Genomic DNA, 23,370 nt, shown 5'->3' with positions numbered 1-23,370 from the left:
TCTGATGCTCCTTATATCCAGGGTATGGACAAATGAGTAAAAAACATGGATAAAAATAAATAAATAAATAAATAAATAAATAAATAAATAAATAGGGGGGAGTGTAAAATCAATTGGGTAGATGGAAACACTAGTGGTCAATGAGAGGGAGGGGTAAGGTGTATGGTATGCATGAGTTGCTTTTTTTTTCTGTTTTCTTTTTATTTCTTTTTCTGGAGTGATGCAAATGTTCTAAAAAAAAAAATGACCATGGTGATGAACACACAACTATGTCATGATGTTGTAAACCACTGTTCGTTCACCATGTATAGAAAGTATGTGTGTGACGACTTTTCTCAATAAAAAAATTCAAGGAAAATAAAAGTCAACACTTAATTCTTCATCTGGCAAAATTCATCTTCAGGAACGAAGAAGTGAAAATATTCTCAGATGAAAGAAAACTAAGATAATCTGACACCAGCAGACTATACTACCCTAAAAGAATATCTAAATGAAGTGTTTGAAACAGAAATGAAATGACTAGAAGATGAATCTTGGAACATCAGGACAAACAATGGAAAGCATTAAATCATGGTTAAATAAATAAACTTTCTTTCTCCTCTTGAGTTTTTTAAAGTATGATTGATGGCTGAAGTAAAATTCTCAATGCACATAGAAGAAATACTTATGACAAGTATTTTAAATGCATGAGAAAATAACATTTAAAAGAAAGTAGTATTTCTATACTCCACTGAACTGGTAAAATGTCCACACTAGAAGACTGTGATAAACTATGTACACACACTCAAAATAATTATACATAAATTAAAGTGGAATCCTAAAAAATGTTTAAGTACTGCACATGAAGCCAGAAAAAATAGACAAATGAAGCAAGGAATAAAGGGAAAAACAGCAAAATAGCAGACTTATGTCCTAATATATCAATAGTCGCATTAAGTGTAAATGGCCTAAATATACTGATTAATTCAGAATTTGGCAGAGTGGGAAAAATACCTAACTCTATGCAAGGGCATTAGTGAATAAAGCAATCATGAAAGGGCACATATACAATGATTCCATTTATATATCATTCTCACAAAGACAAAATTATAGAAAGGAAAACAGGGTGGTAGTTTCTTGTAGTTAGAGATTGTTGGGGGAAGGAGGATGCTATGACTATAAAGGGACAATGTGAGATTAATCTTTGTGATAATGGAATACTTTTATATCTTGATTCAGATGGTAGTTACATGAACGTTCACGTGATAAAAAGGCATAGCACTATACACATATATTGTACCAATGTCATTTTTCTGCATACTATACCAATGTCATTTTCCTAGTTATGATATTGCATTATAGTTATATAAGGTGTAACCATTGGGGAAATATGAGTAAAGTACACACGGAACCTCTCTGTACTATCTTTGCAACTTTTTGTGGATCTATCATCATTTCAAAATAAAAAGAAAAGTTAAAAAGGAAAAGAAAGCAAAATAAAAACGAATACTTTGTTTTGAGATAATTTGGGGAAAAGATCACATAGCACACTAATGCTAGGAAGAGCAATCAAAATCGGAGATGATTCATGAGCAAAATTACTGGTTTGAAAAAGCAAGATTCTATGTATGGAAAATTGAGAATTATAGTGGCAGCAAAAATTATATTTAAAATATCTTTAAAGAGACGTATCTGTGTATCAGGCTATGGAGACTAGCAAGACGGAAATGCTATAGAGACTAATTCTTAAATAAAGATCAAAGTAATTTGTGCTTCTGAAGAAGTTTCATTTTTATGTAAAAGAAGATATTAAAATTATCCACTGAATGACCTGCTCACCTCCTGAGAAAACACATTTTCTTCTTGAAAGGCTTTGAAAGAATTTTATGATCCATATCAAAGAACTCAGGAAAATTAAAAGAATCTGTAGTATTGCTTAGTCTATCCCTTGTGATAACTAAATCTGTAATATAGCCAACTTCTAAGAGATGCTTTTTGGCCTTTGAATTTCCATATTCAGTTATCTTCACTTTCTCTTGGCTATTAAATGTCCTTATAGCACTGAGCTTACATTATTAGTGATGAAAAATAGTGGAGATATAGAAGAAGGCTATGGGTCATGGCAATTTTCTGCTTGCAAAAAGACTTCTAATAAAACAAGTGAACTGAATTAAGGAAATAACAATAGCATTTATTCAAAGACTATCAGAGTTTAGTTTGACCTCTCATAAACAGGGGAAAAAATGGTTGTAATTGCCTATTGAGATCATTTTCAAGGAACCAATTGTGGAGTAAATAGAATATTCCTTCTAGGAACGAGCTCATCATAGTCATCAAAATGCCACGAGTACCCAGTATACAGAGCAGCTTTGACTAAATGTGATTTTTAAACTATGTAAGACCATAGTTTCTACCATAGAGAAGTTGATTATTTCTAATAAATACAGACTCAAGTCAATTCAAGACGAACAGTCAGCCACGTGAAGTTGTTGAGTTATACGTGTCCCTTAAATTAATGATAGGAAATATGAGTAAAAAAGAATAAGGAGAAGAGCATAGGAATATCCATTAGGATTCTACATAATGGAAATCATAGCTGTTTTGAAGAATGACATTACAGCCTGAACACTCAATTAACATTTGCATAACCAGGCTTCTAGTTTTATACTGAATCATAGCAATGCATGAATATGCTGTGCATATTTTGCACTTTGAGTTTACCTCTTTTTGAATTTTACTAAACTTTTCCTCTCATTGAAAAATATTTTCCACACATGCTGAAATATTTTCATGAATCCTCCCTTCCTTTCCCTCTTTCCCTAGAACTAAGGTTAACTTCTTCACAACTCACAAAGAATATCCAAACCATCTTTTCTCTGGCAATGAGCTGAAATCATTTTCTTGGCCTTTCTCCTTATGACAGACTCAAAATGTTCACAAAAGTATCCTCATTAGTTAAGTGACTGGCTCCTCCACCCCAAATAACAAAATGAAATGTTACAATATGTTCTGGTGGGTCAAAGCTGTTTCTTACGTTTGGATCAAAATTAGCTAGAGGCACATTTTATTTTAAGCAGTAAAAGGTAAAAACTATACATCATTTTGATGATTTCTGAGTAGCGAGATAAATCACACAGTATTGACAGTATATAAAGTAATGAGTTAAGTAACAAAAGTCCTGTTCACTATTTACAGCTAGGGATTAAATTAAATATCCTTTAAATAAGGTGTAACGTAATCACATAACTAACAATTTATTATAGTAACATATTTTACAAATCTTTCATAATCACAAATTCCTGGATTATGATAACATTTCTGGAGAGTAAATAAAACCATCTCTGAAGATGACTACCAGTACAGTAAGAGGGACCAAAATAATGGTAACAAGGAACCCAGCATGCACGCAACTTTTTCTCAAATGTGACCTTTGACACATCTTGATAATCTCAAGCAGACCTCTTGGGAAAATGTTACCCTGAGATCAACAGACAGCATCTTTTTCTAGCTATGTCTTCTTCATCTCTCAAAGAAGAGCAAAATGTAGAACTGCTTATGTTATTAAAGTTCCCGATTTTTCAATATCTCTTAACAAATAGCTTTGTGATCTTTATTTTTTTAAAAAATTGCAACCACATTTGAAACAAATTTGAAGCTTAAAATTTTGACCTCATAATATCATGCACCTTTTGACTTTTTTCACAAATAGATGAAATTATGAATGTTGAATTCTTCAAATGGAAAGGACCCAAATGTATCATTAGAAACAAGATTCATACTATTGATAGCATGAAACTGTATTCTCAAGTTAAGTAATTCACAGATTAAAGAAATAATTTATTTAGGTTTTTTTTGTGAGCAGTATGTCTTAACAAGGAAGAATAAATATTTTGAATTTGAGGTGGTTGTTTGGAAATACCATTGACTTATTTACATTGCAAATTCTTTGAGTAGGAACTAGTTATACCTCATACCTTTATGTAGCTTACTTAGAACTTTGCACCTGGAACACAGAGTCAATTGTTCTGTTCAATATGCTTTTAGTTATAGGTAAATCCAGCCATTTAGGTAAAAATTTAGCTTTATTTTTTGCCCATTTGTAGAAGAAACAGGTGGTTTAACTTTACTTTTGCTATGCGAAACTTAAGAATAGTGAAAAATAATGGTATCTTTTAAATGAAGAATGACACTAAGCCTAAAATAAGTCAACATAAAATCATTTTCATCTTCAGTTATATACCCATATTTACTTAGTTATTAAAATTTTAGCAAACAAAAAAATTAAGCTTCTAGGCAACATTTTAAAATTCTCACAATTTTTATGAATACATGACTTATCATTAATTCAGATGGATCTCACTAGTCATAAATATTGGATAATTTTGATCTCAGACACAGATTATCTGATTTTTTTTCCTAAAATTTGTCAGGTTTTATTTCTTGGCATTTTTATTCCTGATAGGTTTGGAGCTTATTCTTTGTATGTGGTATAAAGATTAGATCTAATTTTTATCTTTTTCTGAATTCCCAGCTTCCCTAGCACTGTTAATTAAAAAATCTACCTTTGTTGCAGTAATTTGAGACTCCACCTTAACCTGTAATTTTCCATATATACTTGAGTCTATTACCAGATTTTAAAATTCACTGTTCTATTTGTCTATTCCTGTCCCAGTACTGCACTGTTTCAATTCTAGAGACTTTTTGGTATGCTTTAATTCCTAAGTAGACAAGTCCTCCTCAAAGATTTTTCTTTTCAATAGTTTCCTGGGTATTCCGGCATGTTTGTTTTTCCTATATGGGCTTTATAGAATGTTTTCTAACTCCATGAAAAAGTTTTCTGGCATTATCTCTGGGACTACATTAAGTATAGAAATAAATTTGACATAATGGACATCTTTATAATGCTGTCACATTATCCAAGACAAAGAGACATCTTTCCGACAGTTCAAGTCTAGCTTTGTATCTTTCCAGAAAGTCTTAAAAGATTTCCTCTTATATATTTTTTTTTTTTTTTTTTTTTAAAGGAAAGACAGAGAGAAGGAAGGAAGGATAGAAGGAAGGAAGGAAGGAAAAAAGGGAAACATCTTTAAACATTTTCTTGTTTTATTGTATTTTGTTTTTCCGTTTTTTGTTACATGGGCTGGGGCCGGGAATCGAACCGAGGTCCTCCGGCATAGCAGGCAAGCACTTTGCCCGCTGAGCCACCGCGGCCCGCCCTATTTTTTAAGTTTAATTCTAAAATTTTAATATTTTTATTGCTACTATAAATGAGGTTGTTCGCTACCATTATATTTGCTCACTAGTTACTTACATACATGAAGAATATTATTTTCATATGTTAAATATATACCTTTTATAAATCTATATACTTCACAGAGCTATTGCTTGACTTAGTTTTAACATTAATTCTCTGAAGTTTTCCAGATATACTGCCATATCTTCTGAAAATAGAGATAGTTTAATATCTGTACCCATTCTTAAGCATCTAATTGGTTTCTCCTATCTAACTGTACTGAGAAATGCTTACAACACCCTATTGAGTAGTAGATAGTGGGAATTCTTGCCTTTTCCCCGATTTTAGTAGAAACCTTTCTAATTTCTTCCCAGTGAGTAAGATACTAACTTTATGACAAAGACTATGCATAATTTATTGTATTAAGAGAGAATATCCTAATTTCTATTTTCTTGAGCATTTTTTATCAGGAATATATGTTGAATTTTATCAAATTATTTTTCAACAACTAAGAAGAAATAATGTGTTTTTTTTCTCCACAGAACTAATCATTGGTATAAGCTAGTGAGAGATTTCCTAATATCAAAGTAGCCTTGCATTTCAGAAATAAATCTCTTTTGTTCTACTGAACTATTATTTTTAAGGTACTGTTGGATTCGGTTTGCTAATTTAAAATTATTTTGACTTTGCTATTTATCTCTAGTTTTCCTTTTTGCTTCTTTCTTCCCTCCTTTTTTCTTTTCTTTCTTCCTTTCTTTCATTCTTTCATTGAATTCTTCATCAGGTTTAGGTGTCAGAGTTATATGAGGAAGTTTTCTTTCAGTTTTAATGCTCTGGAAAAAGGTATATAGAACATGGACAGAATCTGGATTTTAATGTTTGTTGGCCTCACCACTCTGTCTTTCATATAAACATAAACTATAACAAGGTGAAGCTTTTGGGAAGGAACCAAAGATTTCATAACTTTTCCCTCCCCGCAGACAAGTTAAAAGCTAGTTTGAAGCATGATTTCCATATGTTATGAGAACACAAGTTCAAAAGAGAAATAAGGCTTAATATTTCTAAAAACAAACTATTGGGATATGGAGTATTAGCTATAGTTGATTTATTTGTGAAATTTTAAGGTATTTTCTAGATAATTGAACCTTCGGATAAAGCAAATAATAAGAAAAATATTTTTCTACAGTGGCAAAATCCAAAAGAGTGCTAAATTGTTTTCTTCCAGAATCGTTTTTCCATTATGAGAATCCCTAGTAAGTTGCTGATGTGAGTCCTTGACTTCTAAAAGGCAGCAATTGAAAATAAATGCAGGTGATTCACCCATTCCTCACATATATACTTACGCATCTCTTCTCCCTATTCTGAACTTAAGGGCGTCTGTGACACCTCTTTCTCAGCATAACAGGTTAAATAACTGTTTGACTTTATTTGAAGCCAATTGCCAATCTCATTGTTCTTCTCTCTCTGTTAGCAATATTCCCTGAAAATCACATCCAGTATGCATTCTAAGTAGCTCTTTTGCCAGAACTTAAGAAACAAACCAGCTTGAACAAACAGAAATGTGAAACATAATGGTTTCATAAATTAATATCTAGCATTCTTTATGGCTATGGAAAAAATATGCAGAATCCATGCAATTTTAAGCAAGCAAATACATCTACAGATGAATTTGATGAGATTCTTTATGTAAAAATGTCATATATTTTTTGCAGCTGGATATTTTCCTCATTCCATGAAGGAAAAAATCCCATTGTACATTTATCATACTTTTGGAGAATACATAAATGTCACTTAAAATAATAAACCAATGGCTAGAATATTAGAACTAGATATCTCTGTAATTCAGTATTGTCCAGTAATTTTTCCAAGAAACTGATTTCCAGGTTCAGATGGGATATTTATGCATTCACACTGGATGTCCTTTTTGAAAATATTCATTGCAACTTTTCTTCCCTCCTGTCTCCTCTCAGTTTAGAAAAGATATGGATTGGGTCCATAATAGGGAGAATGACCTTGGAAGTTTAGGAGGATCATCCCTAAAGTGAGATGAGACCTGAACAGTTAAAGGTCACCAATAGCAGGTGTTTGCTGTTATTTCCTACTGGTGCTAGCCACACATTGGATGGCATGAACCCAAATTTCACAAGTGGAAAGCTGCTGTCCCTTAATTAAGGAGTGGGCATGGAGAGAAGGTAGATCTATGCAAGTGATTCAACAGACATGATCTCCCATTTATTTCTCTTCAGGCCAATCCATTGGCTTGCTCTTGGAAATCTAGGTTGGCCAATCATTTGTGTTTAGACTCCTTGACAGACTATTTATCTATGCATCTGAGTACAGGGACTCTTGAACAGAGACATTCACCATTTTTTTTCCTTTCAGTTTTTGAATTTATTTGACATCTATTTGCGGCTCTAGGCAAATTTTGAAAAGTAACTGCCCCTCTCAAAGTTTTTAGACTTTTCTCTCCCATCTATTCAGATTAATACCCCCTCTCTTCTGCTGTCCTATTACGGCAACTGAACTGAACAGATACATTTCTCAGGACCCTTTCTGATGCCTCACCCATCAGAACTAAAATTCTCTAGACTTTATCCTAATTATTTAAATACAGTAATAAACTAATTTGAAGGAAGCATAAATGTCTGAGCTATCCAAGGGCAAATCAATAAATGTATATTAAATTATTTGACTGATGAGGGATTAACCTTTTATCTGGCCCAGACTGTACATGTATACCATTAGTGTTCTTATATTAAGACAATGAATGGAAAATTATGGAATTGTGGGTAGAGCTTTGGCAAACATATAACAGACTGAGATTTATTATCGTTGGTTAATAATCAGAATCATTGTGGAGTCTTAGAAACATACACATAACATGGGGTACTCCCCCAAGACTTACTGAATCACCATTTTGGAGGGTCCAAACCAGTTGCCTCAATTTTTAAAAGCCACACAAGCGATTCTGATGCATAGCTGAGATTGAGAACCAGAGTTCCAGGGCCTTGCAACTCATTGTGGTCCTGAAAGAAGCAGCCTTGGAATTACCTGGAAGTTTGTTAGAATATCAGACTTTCAGGGCTTACCCCACCCACATCAGATCGGATGGTGCATTTTGGCAGGATGTCCAGTAATATGTATGCATATCAAAGTTTGAGAAATACTGCTATAAGAATGCAGCTTCAGCAGGATTCTATAGCCAGGCCCATGAGGAAAGTAGCTACTGAAAACAAGCATACAGTCCTGAAAATAAACCACACTGCTAAGTCTTCCAATGTAATTGAATTGCTTAATGTCTATTCAAGTAAGTTCTAAATGAAGATCTTGATAGTCTGGTTTTAAAAAACAGGAGGCTTTGTGGTAAATGTCATCACACGACTAAATCAATTTTAAGGAACCCATCAGTCATCTCATTCAAACAACTTATCTAGTCTACGAGAGACAGGGAAACCTTTTGGTTTGTAGGTTCTCAACTGATTTGTAAAATTTTCTATGTTCATCTGTTTTAAGCCCTTGAAATTTTTCTTTAATATGCAATGTGGATTAAGACACATAGGAAAATACAAAATTGAAATATCCAATATGTTAGCATGAGTAGCATATCATACTATTAAATATTTATTGAGCACTAACCAGTGCCTACCGTATAAACCACAGCATTAGATGTTGCTATTTCTCAAAACGGTATTAAAGATGATGCAAAACAGTAACACCTGTGATAACACATGTGGCTCTAACTCGCAAGACTCACAAATTTAAACAAAATGTGTCATTTCGACCAGGGCATACTTAGACGATTGATTTAGTCCTCTTAGGACTTCGTGCTCCTACAATGAACACTCTTTCTCTGTACAGTCAGTGCCTTTCATTGTTCAGTTTTTTTTTGTTTTGAAAATAACCAAACAGTTAAAGATTATTTTTCCTAATTCTGGAATGATTTCCAATCTCTCTCTGAAACTTAAATATTTATATTGTTGTCTACCTCTAAAAAATCTGCTCAAAAAAACTCTTTTGTATTATAAAATTGTTTCAGTGATCATTATGCTAAGAATCTTTGCTTTAATTCTGAATTAAGGCACATTAATATTATCGGGATACAGATAATATGCAGTTATGAAGTATTACTTTCTTAAGGAAAAAACCCTCTTCTGGAAGCCTGGTCAAGAACAAATGATACAAGATAAGGAGTCAGAACAAATATAATGAGTCTCATAATTCTGAAGATTTTTTCATGGTTAAAGAATATCAGGTACAATAATGACAACAATGAGAGAGTTGTATTGAAATGAAACATTTGCATTTCCAAATAAACATTCACAATTTCCCTTCTGGGCTGACTGGTCCATCTGTGCCTTCTCTCTGGAATCCTTTCTGTCTGCCAGTCTTGATGTTTGCCAATACTCAGAATATGATGCTCCAATTGATTACATTAGCTGTGATTCTGTCTCATTTGGGAACATAACCAAATACCAAGGTGGACATGTGTGAGGAAGTCAGGGTAAGGCTTACAGCTTGAAAAGAATGAGGGGAAAGAAAGAATGCACCCATGAATTTTACAATCCACTGATGTATATAAACGATTACATAATGAGATTGCCACTCATTCGTCTAGTGATCTGTTCAACAAAATCTTAGTTACTGAGACTGTTCACAGTAAGGTGGAGAAAATGCCAAATCAAATAAGAGAGAGCTATTTCTTTGGCAAACTTTAACTTTAGTAGAGGACTGTATCAAACATCAAACTTCGATGTGATATTTAAAATCTGAAATATCCCATCTCTCCAAATCTAATGGAATGCACTGATTCATTCACTAAAATGAATCCCTTGTACTTACGTGTGTATATTTAGAATAATATTTTTCTTATAAAGCTTAGTGCTTGTGAATAACATCAGATGCCAGCTGTTTCCCTTTCACCATAGGTGATTGGTGAGGGAATCAGGAGGAAAAACTAGAGGACAGTATATTCCCATTACACATCACCCCTACTAAAAAAAGGAAATTAATAGCTACCAACATCTTTCTACAGTCATGCAGTCACCTCTACCTCTGAAGCTGGTATCAGAAAGTGGGTATCCTCAGTCACAGCATTCCTTAAGCTTTTAAATCCTTTCTGCTTAGTCTAATTCTGCTGCACTATTCACAGACCAGGTCAAACGATACTTTCTCCATTAAAATTTCCTTGGCTTTTGCAGTCTACATTGTTTTCCAATTTTGTTGTCTTACAAATTGCACAGTTTTACAACTTGTGACCATCCTACTAGCAGTTTGGGTCATATTTGCATGTGGTCTTATAAACATTTGCCCCGCACAATTTATTTCTTTAGAGTTTAAGATTTTAGGAAGAGCCTGCGTGGTTACATTACATTAGGCATCCCCTGTTTGTGCAAGTGAGTGTTTCTTGCACACACAAAGACTCTATAATTAGTTATTGATTGATGATGGATTAATTGCTGTTTAGCACCTTTCCATGTCATGTTTCCTTTAAATATTCACCACAGAGGGAAATAAACAGTATCATGATCTATTACTCAGAAATAGAAATATAAGTGGAGCCATTTCATATCTGTAAATTATTATGTAGTATAGAAGTTTGGGGCAAAAATTCTTTTTTGATTGATATGAAAAATGAAATAATTGAGCTTACATTGTAGCAGAGTAGATTAGCTATAAAATATGGAGGGCAGAAAGTGGGGTGAACTTCCCAAATTATTTAAATTAATATTTGCTTAAGCTACTTGGAGAGCGTAGATGGCATCTAACAATTCTATTAGGTTTAGGACTCTGTGAGACAATCTCAATTTCAGGAACTCTGGCATATTTTCGACCCTGGCCTTCAAATCTTACCAAGTTTTAACCATTTGGGGAGTTTCCAGCAGATGAAGTTTCAGTGCCAAGAAAGAATAGGCCCTCAGATTCTCATACTTAATTTGCCTTTGTCCTTGCCATTGATATATCCTTACATTTCCTTTGCTTTGATGCACATCTGCAATGTAAAAATGATTAAAAAAAAACATCTCCAGTGCAGACATGGTTAGCCATTAAGTCTTTGTTCTGCCTCCAATTAGCTAAAACTGCATTTCAAAACTTGCCTCTGGCAACTTGCCTCTTGCTGTTGCCAACTCCCCATATCCCCTCCCTTATGGCATTTATCATGGTATTTCTCTAAATCCTTGAGTTTTGTCCTCCCAGGAGACCTTCCTTTTTTCTAAGATTTCTGTAATTTGAAATATTATCTGTGAAAAAAAATTATGTTTCTGTAGAGTAAACCCTTTTCTTTATCTGCTCAAATACTCCCGTATATTTTTCCCCTTGTATTTTTATTATGGAAAAGTGATTCCTCTTCTTTTTTCTCTAAGTTATATAAACAAAAGCAACAATTTTGATTCTTTCTTCAGCCCATGACTCATGATGACAAATGATTCCCTCACCTTTCCATTGAGGCTTCCTCTGACATAATGCCCCTGTATCAGTATTCTACTACTGCATAACACATTAACACAAACATAGCAGCTTAAAGCAATATTATTTCATCATTTTCATGGTTGGAGTCCAAGCACTGCTTAGCTGGATCCTCTGCTCAGATTTCACAAAGGTGCACCCAAGACATTGGCTGGGGCTGCCACTGGTTACTAGCAGAATTCATCTTTGGTTCAACATGAGTTCCCATGTTCTTGCTGGTTGTCAGCTGGAGGCTACTGTCAGGTCCCAGAGGAGACCTTTCTGTCATAGTAGAGAGCTTCATCTTCTAGGCCAGCAAGAGAGCATCTCTCTGAAGCTTCATCTTCTTTCAAAGGTCTCAGGTGATGGCATTGAGCACATCCAGGACAATCTACCCTTTGATTAATTCCAAGCCAATTGTTTAGAGGCCTCAATCACATATGCAAAATCCATCTGCCATATAGTAAAGCATACACAAGACTATCCCCTCATAGCCCCAGTCTTCCCCACACTCAAGGAGAGGGGATTGTATAAGCACAACGGTCAGGGAAGGGTCATTTTAGAATTCTGCCTACCACACTACATTATCTTGCCCCATTTATTCCATTTTTATCCATAACATTCCTCAACTTCTACATCATGTGTCATAGATTTATTTATGTTTATTGTAACTGTCTATCTTCCCTCTCTGGAATGTCAGTTTTTTAACAACAGAGATCTTAGTGTCTTTTATTTACTTGTATGTCCCAGAGCCTAGAATAGAGCTTGTCTCATTTTAAATAAGTGATGGATCAATGAATGAATGAAGACTCATGAAAATGTTCCACCATCAACATAAAAAATATTTAAGGAAGGTATTTTGCTAAAATAACGGTGGAAGGCTCCATTGTCTGGGTTTCCCAATTGTTTAATGATTTTATTGGTGCACATTAGAGAAACACATAAACAATGACAAAGCCCCAAAATTACACAGAGACACAGACAAAAATCTAATTGTGGCTTGTTTGGGTCTGAAAGCTTAAGTAATCTGTTTTTAAGTTTTTGTCATTTTTTGTTTTCATTTTTCATCTAATTTTCTACCCTGAGCCTGCATTACCTATAGAATTATGAAAACAACATACCCTGCAATAAATCTTAAATACTTTCTTTGTAACAGAAGTTTCTTTGCAAATAACCCTTTGGTGATTTTGTAAGTGGTTGTGTTTGAATGAAACTTGCTCTTTGTCATTTTCTCATTTAAAATGAAGTTGATTAATAGTGGCTTTTCAAAGAGAACTCATCTTCAATGACAGGTTTTATATAACAAAAATTGAAAATGTTCCCCAAAATGGGAAAAACTGTGGATCCAAGATATTCTGTGTCCTGAAGAAAGTGGCCAAGTGATTTGGTGTGTGCCCTCGCTCTCCAGTGCATCCTAGCACCACACAACATTAAGGGTAGATAATCAAATAAAGCTGGGGAGGGCCTTTACCATACTTACCTAAGGAATCTTAAAAAAAAAATGTAATAAAACAAACAAATCCTCCAGACCAGTAAAGAGTATTAGTTACTTGACTTGGGTATTGACTTTCCTACTGAATAATTGTGTGAAATAGAGCAATTTACTTAACTTTAATTCACTGCATTGATGTTTACTAGCTGTGAAACCTAGTCAATTATTAAAGGATGCCTTAGTTTTACCATCTGTGAAGCCAGACTAGGAATAATCCATATACTACTTATATGGATTTAAGACAGAATAAATATGGTAATTTACTCAAAGTGATAGGACACTACTAGGTGCAATGCAAGCACTATGGTATTTTATTGTTACAAATATATTAATCAATATCAGCATTATTGTGGTAGACTGAATTATGTACCCCAGTTTGAACATATTGTTTATCTTAACCCATATTCCCATGGATGTGAACCTATTGTAACTAGGATCTCTTGAAGACATTATTTAGGTTAAGGTGTGGCCCAACTGAATGCAGGTGAGCCTTCATCTGAATTATTGGAGTCCTTTATAATCAGAAGAAAGTCAGACATAGTCAGAGAGAAGGCTAGGAGAGGAGCCAGAGAAGCTGGAAGTCAATGGAACGTGTAGGAGAAAGGAGAGGGCAGCGCTACTTGACCCAAAGAAGGAATACAAACCGAGGAGCTCCAAGTATCACCGACAGCCAGCACTAGAATGTTACACACTTGAGGAGACAACAAAGCCTTGCTGACACCTTGATTTTGAACTTCTAGCTTTTGAGCCCATGACCCAATAAATTACTTGTGTTTATTTCAACCCATTGTTCAGTATTTATGACAGCAGCTTGACAAGCTGAGATAATTATACTTCAGTTTGACTTGTAAAATTTTGAAGAAAAATGAGGGTTTCTATAGGAAATACTTTGAAAATCAAAAGAATATTGGGTTTCCTTATTATTACAACATGTAACTACAAAGATAAATATTAATTTTGTTCAGTACCAACAATCTGTGGAATGACACAGGGTAAATTTAGTTTTCTTTAGAGGAATGTCTATTTCTGCTTAGGCTTCAGGTGGTTAGAGGAATCAATTAATTTTGCTCTCTTTCAATCATGGGAAAGAAAGATTTCTGAACTACAGAATACTTTACAAATTTTTTTTAATGTAATTCTGCTTAGGAACTCGCTTTTTGTTTGTTTGGTTGACTTTTTCTTTTATTAGAGAAGTTGCAGGTTTCTAGAAAAGCCATGCATAAAATACAGTTCCCACATACTACACTATTGTTAGCACCTTGTATGAGTGTGGTACATTTGTTGCAATTCATGAATGTACAGTTTTAATTTTATTATTAAAAAAATAAAATCATTTTTGCAATGATTTACATGTAAATGATCATGTCCATCATTTACAGTAAAGTTCACTGTGTTGTACAGTCCTATGTTCTTCTTTTAATTTTTATACTGCTTGCTTTTTCTTATATCAGCAAATAACACTTTAATGTGCTCACATGAACTTCAGTGTTTAAAACATGCTTTATGGGAAGAGAACTCGTCTGGAAAAGATTTTTTCTTTATGCATTTATTAAGAATTCAGAAAAGCTGAAGGTTCCTGAAGAGTTTCTGCTTCAATAACTATCAGTCAATTATCATTATATATACATATAGGCAAATGTAACATAAACATAAATATTTACATAGCCAATCCTCATTATTCGTGGATTCCATATTTGCAAATCTATCTACTTCCTCAAATTTATTTGTATCCCCCAAATCAATACTCACATTCATGGTCTTGCACAGAGAGGTAAAAAATCTGAGTTACTAGGTATGCATGACCCCAGCTGAGATAGACAACTTCATGCCTTCTTGTTTAAACCCTTACACTATCTAACATGTCCTTTTCTAAGTATACTCAATGCCACATTTTTTGCATTTTGTGGTGATTTTGCTAGTTTTTTGACAGTGAAAGATTCTGGTTTTTTTTAGACTTTCATCCAAACATACCCTTTTTTCTAAAAAAAAAAAAAAGCATGCACATTGATGACATTGTTATAAAAAAACTAAGTAGTAATGAAGCTGTAAATAAACAATAATAATACAAACAAAAGCTGTAGTGATATTGTGTGGAAAAGGTTTACAGGTAGGTATAGGGCTCTTAATTTTATAAAATAATAATGCAAGTCAAAACCAATGCATATTAATGAAAAGATTTGAATTTTTCAAAGACTTTCATTCAATTTTTTTTTTAATTAACAAATATTACATAGGTCTTTTGTGAGAAGAATACCAGTATAGACAAAAGAAATACAGGGTTCTAGGTGATCTTAATGCCGGTCACTGTGCCTTCTTAAAAGCACTTATAATCCACGTAATTGCAATGGCACTGCTTCTTAAAGTTTATAGTGAGAACAAACACATGTTGCTCAAAATAAGTTACAAAACTTACATTATTTTTACGTAGTTTGAAATAAGTTCTAACCTGAGGACAGTTAAAAATTATATTTAACAAAGTCATGGGATTTATCTTAATTTCACTTTACAGGTAAGAAGATATTAGAATTCAGCCTGAGAGCACTTTATGAAAAAGTTTTACTTATGTCCCCATTCATAATTAAACCAACTGTAACCTGTGGGAATGTGTATACAGGAATGTGTGTGCACACACATGTAAGAATATGTGCATACTAATACACACATACAACTCTTCAAAAGGGCTGCTTGAAATGACTTAGTCTCTAATTTTAGAAAAATAATATAACACAGCAAACAAAAGTTCCCTTTCTTTTTTCTACTTTGTCATGATTCAACTGGGGTATTTCATCTGTCATTAATATGCCAATTTTGCAACAAAAATCTGTTAGCAATAGCAGAAACGTTATCTTAAAGGATTGGTAGACAAGTTTAAATTCTAAAATAAAGAGCAGATCACACGTTAAAAAAAAAAAAGAAGACTTTTCTTCCATGGGATATATTATTCCATGATTGAAAATTGTGTAATTTGGACCTTGGGATACAGTTCTTATTTTGAGGTGATGCATGTAATCATGTAGCCTCATTAAAACTAATGAAAATAAACAAATGCATTCAGTCCTGATGAATTAAATCTGTATCTCACTGACTTGAGGATGATGAATTTCTTGAAACAAGATCAATGCAAAATGCTTTTGCAGTAGTTGATAAAACTTTAAGAGCTTAAAGAGTTCAACTTTATAATGGGACAAATACTGGTTGGCTATGCATTTATTCACTGTAGGCAGATTGTGCAAGCCATGAGTGGCAGCACTTAGTTTAATCCAAATGAACAGGAGAAGGATATAACAGAAATCTACTATGATAACATAAAAATAATTTTTGGATTAAATATTTTGCTAAATCAGAGTATTACGCAAAAGAAACAAGCTAGTAAATCTAGCTGGAACATTTGAAGCTTCTAATACCTCAAATGTCTCTGGACTCAGGGTCCAATAAAATTTGCACTGACTGTTTTGAGACAAAAAAACAAAACAAAACAGTGAAACTTAATATTCCCAAGTACTTATGGCATAGATATTGTAAAGTACTAATAGCTTAGTTAAAATCTTCAAAATGCTGGGCAATTTAAAGTCCTACTACAACAAATCTGAATCACAAATTTTAACTAAAACTTAATTCTCGTATTTTATACATTCTTTTTTGTAGAGTACAGGGTGTATAAATTAAGCTGTTTTAATAAATATTAGGAATGTTCATTATTTTGCAAATATAAAGTGAAATCAGCTAATAATGTATTACAATAAAAGCATGCACTAAACAGTTTCTTCCCCAGGAACATTGTTTGCCCCTTTCCTTGAATAGTTTGATAATTAAATGCAATTTCTTTGACTGATTTGGAGAAACTCAGCAAAAAGCAACATACTGCACAGTTGGAAGATGCTAAATGCTTTAGTGATAAGAGTTTGGGATGAGTTAAGTTGTAAAAAATTGAAAAGCAAGTATAGCGAAATATACTGCAAATTAATGTTCATAAATACAGTCACTTAAATTATATAACAAATTATACAGTCCTAATAATCTTGTGCAGTTGACATTAGTTTATAAGAAGTGCTAAGATTAGTATTAACTCCAATTAGCTTTTTCCTTTCTAGCAATATCAGTTATAACACTTCTAAAACCATATGCTTGTCAAAGATCCATTGCAAATAGGCTTTAGTCACAAATTCTACTTTATCCAAAGTTCAATCAGCAAGGCTTTATTTACACTTCTTATTAAATTCAGGAACAAACTGAAATAATGTGCAGCTGCCAATAATAGACAATGTAGCACATTCCATTGTCTGGAGACAGTTACTTGTTTATGCCTTAATACTACCTGTGAGCAGTCAGTTAAGGTTCCATATATCCACATTTTTGCATACAGTTTCCTTCCAGCTTCTGTAATAAGCATACTAGCAGTCAAACAACTTAAGATAAAAATGATGGTAAAGTCTTCTTGAGACTTTATTTGGAATTAACACTTTTCCTGGGAAATTTGTTTCTTCTTTCTAGATCCACTGAAGCATAGAATTCTATAAGGAATTTATCATTTATTTAAAAACATACATGAAGCTTTTCATATATGCTAGTTCTTCTAAGACATCTTTGCTGTCTATTCTATCAAAGTGAATATAAATTTTTGGACACTCTTTGCAGAGAAATTCAGTCATGGATGGTGCTTCTTTTTGCTGTCCTTTATAATCCATAATCCCTTCATAAATCACTTTAACATCATGAATTAATAATTCTTCCTAGTATCAAAGGTAACATGAGCTGCCTCTACTGTTGGTGTCAGCACAGGTTTCAACACTGCAAGAACTTCCTGAGCAGCAAATTTTGACTAGATGAAATAACTTTTGTTAGTTCTGGATTATGCCTCATTTTCTCAGGAAAATTGGAGTTCCTGCATTCATGCTGCTCTGCAGTTTGTTTTTCATTTAATTTGGTACTTTGCTTTACACAGATTCCTCCACGTTGTGAAGTAGGATGTAGTCTAATCGATTTTGCTATTTGAAATGATTCTCAAGTGTAGTGCTGAAATTCTGTCTAGTGTACTTATATGCAACAAGGCTATGATGTGCATTACAGAGAAAATACGTGTGCTAGAGAAGCTTCATTCAGGTATAAGTTATTGTGATGCTGGCTTTGAGTTTAATGTTGATGAATCAACAATATGTATTAAATAAGGTATCGTTATACAGAAACATGCATATAACAAAGATATGTATTGATTGGTTGATGAGGAGGTTCCAGAGGCTTATAGGAGCCTAACGCTGTATTAACCACTGGAAGCAATGGTTCAGTATTCACAAATGTAGTGTCTCAGGCAACTTTATAGAACATAACTACAATCAATAACAACAATTGACTATAGAATTGTGTGTGTGTGTATATTTATATAGATACATATGCTGTGTCTAAGATAGCTGAACATATACTCACCGAAATTTCAAATATAATTTTAGGTGAAAATGCTCCAGATTAATGTCTCTGTCTCTAAGATAAGTCAATGTATCATTACACAAATTAAAAGTTTAAGATATATATATGAATTTTTTATAATAGATTTTGTGACCATTTTTGGAAATTAAAAAAACTGTCAAAAATGTCACCTAAATTTGTGCTGCAATTATTAGCTAATTTTAGAGATGCATATTACTAATACCATCCTTTAAAAGCAGAATACCAAATAATTTATCAGGTTCATAAAGTAAGCCAAGAATATTCTCTAATCTTATTTCTAAAGTCTTACAGGAGATTACATTAGTATAACATTTACTTTCAGAAGCTGGAAATCACTCCAGCCAGCCGCAGATGAGACTATGTAATGTCTATGTGGAAAGCATTGGGGTAAAGAGTTAAAAGTCCATTCCAGCCATTCTGAATGGATTTCCCACATTTGACACATTTCCCAAGAAATTATATAGAATTCCAGACAAAAAAATTCAATGAGCTTGAAAATATAAAAGAGAGAAGAGGCATAGAAGACAGAGACAGTCTTAATATATGCCTAACTGGAATTCCAAAAGGAAAGGCCCAGGAAAATGGGGAAGAGCAAATACTCAAAGAGATAATGGCTATGAAACCAGAAGCACCAAAATAACCAAGCCCAAGTAGTACTGGCAAAACAAAACCCACACCTAGGCTAACTGTGATAAAATATAGAACTACAAACAAAAAGAGCCACCAGAAAAAAAAACGCTAATTTACAATAAGGAAATACCAATAAAGAACTTGGAGCTGACTTTTCAACAGTAATAATTATAAGCCAGAAGACAATGGAGTACAAGCTTCAGTGGCTGAGGCAAATAACAGTCAATCCACTTTTATGTACACAATAAAATTATCATTCATGAATAAATATGAAATAAAGACAATTTCTGACATCTTATAGGACATCTTATGGACGCACATCAGGGAAACTGACAGTGATTCCAGAAAGAAATTCTGAGAGGCAAGAAAAAAATGATAAGCGAAGAAAATAGTAAAGTTGTGCTTAAATCTATAAGTGAATGAATGAATGAATGAATAAACCCTGTCATTAAAAGTATTAATAACTAATTTGAGTCATTGAAAGGATATTAACATTTTTATGGTAAGCAGTGAAATAATAGAATATATAACTTCCAAATTGCTATATATTTCAAGTGGGCTGAAGAAAAATGATGGGGAAAAAAACATGAATTTCAAAAGAAAAATAGTAATGCAAGAGAAAGAGAAAGTATAAAAATAGATAGCAGAGGGTGGGCAACGGTGATTCAGTGGCAGAGTTCTCATATGCTAGAGATATGGGTTCAATTCCCGAAGCCTGCCCATGCAAAAAAAAAAAAAAAAAAAAAAAAATCAGATGCCAGAGTTGAATCTGTGGATAAGAATAATCAAAATAATTGCACAGAAGTTTCCAGTTTGTTAAACTACTTAAAGAAACAAAAGATAGCAATATGCTATTAAAAAGAGAAAACTCTAAAATTTAAAGTCACAAAAAAATTAGACAGGAAAAGGTTGAAAAAAGTAATATCTGGCAAATCTTACCCAAAGGATATTTATTGTGGCAGATACAGAGACTTGAAGGCAAAGAAAACCATGATTGAAATAAAAAGGATCACTACATATTGATAAATTTGTATCCACTTATCAGGAAGATGTAACAATGTCCAAAGCTGAAATTCCTAATGGCTAGTCTAAAAACTGTATAAAGAACAATGAACAGAATTATAGGATGTTTGGAGCAAATATCCCATCAAAATCAAAGACATTTAAACATCTCTCTCAGTAACTGAGAAATCAATTGCATTAAATATCAAACAGAATTTTTAACTTGATTTTATGGATGTATAGAAACTGTACCCAATAATTTAAACCTCATTTTTTAAACCTTACATGAAATATTTTTTACAGCATCTATGTATAAAGAATATATTAAAAAAAAATCCAAATAATTTCTATGTATGTAGAGAGAGATAGGAAGAATATATTTTCTAACTACAAAAAAAATCTACTTATAAATCCTTATATAAAGATAACTAAAGCAGACATAGTATTGTAATTAGTAAGAGTGTTTATCAAGGTATCAGATATAAATCAAGCATTAAGCTCAATTAAATTTCTATAGATCAGTTTCAAAAGTTAAAAAACTAAAACTTCAAAAAGATATGAATGATAATAGCAAAATATAAGGTGTTAAGGAATAAATCTTGCATATGACGTATGAAGCTTTATAGAGAAAAGTGTAAACATTAATTGAAAAGCATGTAAAATTACATAAATAACTGGAAAGAACTAAAATGTCCATGGAGTAAAAGATGCAATATCATAACAAATGCCCTTTTCTTTTAGTGTATAGAAACACTACTATTATATTTCTTATCCAACAATGCATTTTGTGGAACTTGAGACGCTGATACTAAAATGTATATGAAAGAACAAAGCAGCAAGAATCTTCCTGAAGCAGATCCAATTGGAGGGATCTGTCCTATCAGAAAACAAGTGTTACTACAAAACCGTAGTAATTTTGATGCTATGGTATTGTGCAATGCTGTACAAATAAGCCAACAGAAGCGAATAAAGAGCCCAGCAACAGGCCTATATTTATTCTGAAACTCAAAAATCTACATTAATGATCACTAGACAAGGGAAGAGGAAAATTTTTTTCAAAAGTACCTAGTCAAGTTATTGCTCATATAAGAAAAAAAATGGATCACAACTTACACCATAGAAAAACCTCTTACAGAGTGCTTAAGGGCCAAATGAGACTGTTCTGGAGTAACACAGCCTCTTGAAAGGCAAGATCTTCAAACTTAACAAAATAATATGGGGGAATATCTTCATACTTTCTGAGCAACAGAAAATTTTAAAACAATTTAAAACAATTTAAATAACTTTAAGGAAAAGTTATTAAATATAATGAACTAAAATGAAAAATGTCTGTTCATCAAAAGGGACCATCAATTACTGAGAAGACAAGCTGGGAGGAGATAATTGTATTCATATATGCAATAAACAGTATTTTAGCTATATATAAATTTCTATAAACTGATAAGAAAAAAGTCAAACCAATTGAAAAACGTACAAAATAAATGAACAGATAATTTACAGAAAAGGAAATATTGATCCCCAAAAAGAGTGATGACTATTAATAGATCACCATTTTTTGGTGATCGATATTTCCTTTATAATCCTTTATAATTTACTGGAGTCCTATAAAAGAGGAATTATATACAATTTGTATATAATTGTATAATAATATACAATATTATTTCAGATCCACCAGATGGATCCAAATTTAGAAATCTGACCACACCGTGCATTGTCAAGGACATGGAGCAGGTAATTCTGACACAGAGGTGATAAAAGCACAATGCTACAATCACTTTTAAAAACAATTTGGTATTATCTAATAAACTTAAACATGCCCTATAATCCAGCATCATCATCATAAAGGAGTGATTCTCAACACTTTTTGAGTCAATAGAATGATGTAATTTTTGTACAGCATACTAGGGTAATGGATGAGGCTGCTTGCAGCTCCAAAGGTGAGGAGATCAATCTATCTGCACATATTTAACCCAATGACAGCACAGACCAGTTGGGAATTACTACCCTAAAGAACACCTTGCAATATGCATCTGCAGACTGATACAGAAATGTTCCTAGCAGCATTGTTTTGTAACATAACTTTAAAAAGATTGACTCTAATCCAAGCATCCATTGATAGTAGAGTACACAGATTATATTTCTGTAACAGAAAGCATATGCTACAAGTGTCAACAGATTAATTTCAAGAATCAAGTCATCAAAGAATGTAGACAGTGATTATGAACCTTAAAAACAAGCAAAACTAAACCATAATAATTGTATGTACACATGACACATGCATTGTCTTCTCTTATGTAAAGACATAAATAAAAAGAAGGATAATGGTGATCCTTCATATGGACAGAATGGAGCATATTTGGAAAGCAACAGCTAGAGAGCTTGAAAATGATTGGTCATTTTCTGTTTCTTAGGTTGGGTGGACGTTGTACCAAAGGTTGTTATTTTTTGTATTCTTTTAAATCTGTGATAATAGTCGGCAATACCTTTTTTAATGTATGTGCTTCAGAACTTTATTATGAATAACAAATTACTCATCAATAATTTTGACACTAGTGGTGTGACCAAAAACTTCTGCTCTGCACCAGAAGAGAGAAGTAGAAAAATAATATAGATATCTGTATACTGTAGAAGATAATGATCACTATCTCTAAAGTTTGTTTTGATGGATAAATTGGTTAATATGTGTATAACATTCAAAAGAGTGCCTGAAATACAGTAAATGCCTAATAAATATTAGACATCATGGCTATGATGACTAGATGAAGGCAGGTAATGAGACAAAATAAAGTTACTGTTCTAAGTCTCAAGAAATTCAACTTAATTGCCATAATAGAATATGATGTAACAGTTCATAGTCACATTTACCCAGTTGTGACTGTATGTCCTTTGAGTACATTTACCAGAAGGATACCCTTTCAAGCAAGATCCTGTGTCCTTTTGAATGCCCCAATAGTTTTAAAGTTCTTCTTTGCTTTCTGAAATAACAGGGTGTTCCAGGCTCACCTTCTAATTTCCATAAAATATCTGGAATCAGCCATTAATCCATGGAGCTCTGGTCACTTTTACTGTTTTGCAGAGAAATGTATTCAGAAACCAAGATCTACCCATTGTGACTGAAGGTCACTCCTTTTAGGCCCTTTTTCACTCT

The 23,370-nt window shown here is 33.0% G+C and overlaps 1 protein-coding gene across 4 annotated transcripts in view; it reads right to left on the bottom strand.

Annotated features, from left to right (window-relative positions):
* LOC143677591 (uncharacterized) overlaps nt 1-23,370 on the bottom strand; it is a 309,085-nt gene that overhangs the window by 42,393 nt on the left and 243,322 nt on the right. The gene's annotated exons all lie outside the window — the stretch shown is intronic.

This window comes from Tamandua tetradactyla, chromosome 3, assembly GCF_023851605.1.
Source record: "Tamandua tetradactyla isolate mTamTet1 chromosome 3, mTamTet1.pri, whole genome shotgun sequence".
In the NCBI taxonomy this organism is placed as follows: Eukaryota; Metazoa; Chordata; class Mammalia; order Pilosa; family Myrmecophagidae; genus Tamandua; species Tamandua tetradactyla.
This window is presented reverse-complemented; position numbering and strand designations above follow the sequence as displayed.